This window comes from Vombatus ursinus, unplaced genomic scaffold, assembly GCF_900497805.2.
Source record: "Vombatus ursinus unplaced genomic scaffold, bare-nosed wombat genome assembly UNPS02014945.1, whole genome shotgun sequence".
Classification (NCBI taxonomy): domain Eukaryota; kingdom Metazoa; phylum Chordata; class Mammalia; order Diprotodontia; family Vombatidae; genus Vombatus; species Vombatus ursinus.
Window position 1 is genome coordinate 20,383,597 of NW_020954723.1, and position 4,574 is coordinate 20,388,170.

General features: G+C 36.0%; 1 protein-coding gene across 1 annotated transcript in view; it reads right to left on the bottom strand.

The window, feature by feature from the left end:
* ADCK1 (aarF domain containing kinase 1) overlaps window positions 1-4,574 on the bottom strand; it is a 209,011-nt gene that overhangs the window by 180,783 nt on the left and 23,654 nt on the right. The window lies entirely within an intron of this gene.

Here is a 4,574-nt window from a genome sequence, read left to right on the forward strand (position 1 = left end):
GTTTTTCTTTTTTTTTTTTTTTTTTTTTTTTTTTTTTTTTTTTTTTTTGGTCTGTGTTTTCTTTTGCAACATGGCTAATATGGAAATATGTTTTGCATGGCTGCACATGTATGATCTATATCAAATTGCTTACCTTCTCGAGAAAGGGTGAAAGAGGGAGAGAACTTGGAACTCAAAATTTTAAAAAACGAATGTTGAAAACATTTTTACACGTAATTGAGCAGAAAATTAAATTGAGAGAAAAAAAAATTTTAATGTCTCCTTATGGTAAAGAATTTCCTTTTGGGGCAGCTAGGTGGCGCAGTGGATACAGCACCGGCCCTGAAGTCAGGAGGACCTGAGTTCAAATCCGGCCTCAGACCAAATACTTGACACGTACTAGCTGTGTGACCTTGGGCAAGTCACTTAACCCCAATTGACTCACTAAAAAAAATATAAAAATAAGAATTTCCTTTCCATTCCCTTTCCCATATCTTCATCCACAGTGCCATTACCCTACACACTTAGACCTCTGTAATAATACCTTTAATGTCTCCTCTTCCAATCCACCCTACATAGTACCGCAAAATAAATCTTTCTAAAATGCTAATTTCATCAACTTATTGCCCTGTACAAATAAAATCAAACAAACAAAAAACCCAGTGCCTCCCTATTGCCTACAACATGAAATCTGAACTCAGGAAACATTCAAGGCTTTCTATAACCACGCCCCATCTTATTTATCCAATTAGGCTTGTTCTGCTCTGCCATATGAACTCCTCTTTAAATCTGTTATTCTCACTGTCTCTAATAATAATAACAAGCATTTATGGAGCCTAGTATGTGCCAAACATTTGACAAATATTATCTCATTTGCTCCACCCAACAACCCTGGGAGGTGGGTGCTATCATTACCATCCCCATTTTTCAGTTGAGGAAATTGAGGTAAACAGAGATTAAGTGACTTGCCTAAGATCACACAGCTAGTAAGTGTCTGAAGCTGGATTTCAGCTCAACTCTTCCTGTTTCCAGGTATAATTCTCTACCCACTACTACCACCTAGCTACTCTGTTTATGTTCTACTCATTTCTGAACCCAAGCCTTTACCACAGCTATTCTCTCTAATCTTCTCTAGTGCCAGTTTCCAGATGAGATCCTCCTCAATCACTCCAACTCATACTGGTTTCCCTCTTCTCTAAACTCATGTAGCACTAATTATCCATATCACTTACAGAAAATATCATTAGACCCTTTGTTCATAGAAGAGTACTCTGGAAAGAAGTTGTATAGTCATTTCAATCATGTCTGACTTTTCATGACCCCATTTAGGGTTTGCTTGGCAAAGATACTAGAGTGGTTTACCATTTCCTTCTCCAGCTCATTTTACAGATGAGGAAACTCAGGCAAACAGAGTTAAGTGAATTGCCCAGGGTCACACAGCTAGCAAGTGTTCTGAGGCCAGATCTGAACTCAGGAAGATGAGTCTTTCTGACTCCAGGCCCAGCACTCTATCTCCTGTGTCACCTAGAGCAGAAGAGCACTATGATGATTATTCTAGGTGCTAGTATCTGCTACAGAGGTAGAGGAGGTTAAAAAAAAATCCTTGATAAAGTCTCAAATTAAAAGAACTTACACCTTAATGACTTCAGTGCAAAAGTAGTCATTGTGAACAACAGCAAAAAATGTTGGAAAATATGGTTCTAGAGTAAGAAACAACAGAGGCCTCATACCTATATATCATAAATACTTTCTTCGATAAAAATCTGAAGAGATAGGACACGGCAAAGCCATCACAAAATAACAAATATTTTACAATTACTATGGTTTAGAAAACAAGAAATGACTAGTCACTGATTGGGAATCATTTCCAAATTAGCGATGTGCAGTCAAACCACTACCTTCCTAGAGCAAAGATCAAAACCAACACCAAATTAGAAGAAAAATAAAAATGAGGTATGGCATGCAGTTGAGGTAATTTCAACTTAGTTTACTTAGGCAGTTGATACTGAAAAATGGGAAATGAATTTTAAAAATAGACATTAATATAGACTACCATCATTTCCTAAGGAAGTTCAAACTATATAAATTAGTTATGACAAGGATGAGACCAACAGAGCTTGGAAAGCTCCTCTGCTAGCCAAGGGAGGCACCAATTTAGAATATTAATGCATTTGTAAAGTCTTAAAGAGAATGGTTAATAATAATTATAGCATTTAGATAGAGCCTACTATATGCCAAGCATTTTACTAATATTATCTCATTTATTCACACAACAACTCTGAGAAGTAGGTGCTATCATTATCATCTCCATTTTTTGGTTGAGGAAACTGAGGCAAACAAAGATTAAGTAGAATATTAAGTGGAAACAAATTATGTTTGTTGTAAATATTATTGTGCCACAAATAATAATGAATATGAATAACTTAAAGAAATATTGAGACTATATGAGCTGATGCAGAGCAAAGAAAATTGAACTGAGAGAACAATGTAAGCAATGACTTATATATAAACATAAATGAAATAGAAACATACATAAAAATAAGCCAAATGTAGCCAAAATGCAACCAAACTCAAATTAATTGGTACAGTCAATTTTAGCCCCAAGAAATAGATAAACTTCTTTTTCCTATTAGTAGAAAGATAGAGGACTATTGCTTATTCTGTCAGACCCAATTTTTTTGTCAGTTGATTTTACTTAACCTTTATTTATAACAAAGAAGCTTCAATGAGGGGTGGGGCATAATCTTAGAAAATTGATTGTGAGGTAAAAAATAAAAAGCATCAATAAAACTTAAATTTTTTAATGAAACAAAATTCTCTAAAAATCTTAAGTAGGAGGATGGTGGAATATTATGAAAAGTACTGCCTCATAAAACAGCAAGAAGCAGTAGAGGGGAAACAAGATAATGTAAAACCTTGCCAAGAAATTCAACTAAGCCAGCATTTAAGGAAGAAACTGGCAAGAGACTAAGAAACAAATAAAAATGGGAATGATCTGTAAAGAATGCTACAACAAATTATTTTCTTCATTCAGATTGCTAATATCTAATCCTTGGTGTTCTGCATCAAAAAGTAGAAATGGAAATAAAGAAAATGAAGAAGGAAAAATAGTCAGACTAAATCATACACATGCAACAGAGGTCTGTGCTAGAGGCAATACAATTTTGAGGATATTGAATTGTTGACTGAAGCATCACTGGGGCTGAACAAGTTGTGGTACATGAATGTAATGGAATACTATTGTTCTATAAGAAATGATGAGCAGGCGGATTTTGGAAAAACCTGGAAAGATTTAACATGAACATTGTACACAGTAACAGCAACATTGTGCAATGATCAACTTTAATAGACTTGGCTCTTCTCAGCAATACAATGACCCAAGACAATTCCAAAAGACCCATGATGGAAGATGCTATCTGCATCCAGGGAAAGAACTATGGAGTCTGAATGTAGATTGAAGCACAGTATTTTCACTTCTTTTTTTGTTTTTTTCTTTCTTGTGGTTTTTACCTTTTGTTCTGATTCTTCTTTCACAACATGACTAATGTGAAAATGTTTAACGTGATTGTATGTGCATAACCTATATCAGATTGCTTGCTGTCTTGGGAGGGCAGAAAGAAAAATTTGGAACTCAAAATCTTACAAAATGAATGTTGAAAACTATCTTTACATATAACTGGAAAATATTGTTAAGTGCAAAAAAATGAATATTAAAAAAAAGAAGCATCATTGGAGCAGCTAGGTGACTCAGTGGATACAGCAACGGACCTGGAGTCAGGAGGACCTGAGTTTGAATCTGACCTCAGACACTTACTAGCTGTGTGACCCTGGGCAAGACACTTAACCCTGATTGACTCAAAAAGAAGAAGAAGAAGCATCCATCCTCAGCAAAGTTCATAGCAGCCTCAACCACTTCAGTGCCAAGGTTTCTTGAGGCAAAACCAGTACCCATTCTCATCTCCCCATATTATTGGTTTTCAGACTAATTTTCCTTTTCAGTTTATTTTTCTGGTTCAAAAAAATTCAGGGAATTTGATCTGAACATGTATGTATACACTTTGTAAGATTTTTATTTTTTTAGCAGAAGATTATTATTAACAAACACACTCTCTCCATATGACTCTATGACCATCCCTCATTGGGTTTGGCTTTTCCATCTCTCAATCACATAACAAGCAGCAACGATCAGATGAACTCATAGTAGATTTCCACCTAGTTCTTTAATAACAGTTTCAACTGGCAAAAAAATAGAAAGAAACATTTAAAGTAATAAGAGTTCCAAATTCTGGCCACTTTGGCTACAGCCAAGAGGTATCCCTACCCACATCCTTCCTCTCACCACATTGGAAAATAGGAAGTAAGCGGTCAAACAGGTAAATGAGGAATACATTCCCCATTCAAGGGACACAAAGAGAAAGAAGTTCTTTTAGGACAGGTCTGACTGGCTCTACAGTCCGCTGGTTCTGCCCACTCTCACTAGCAACCACATCCTGTCGCTGCTTTGCTCTGCTGTCCTCGTGTCATGGTCATCAACACATCAGGTCTGGTCCTATCCTGTATATCACCACTGTTCTTTCCTCTTACCTCTACCCAAC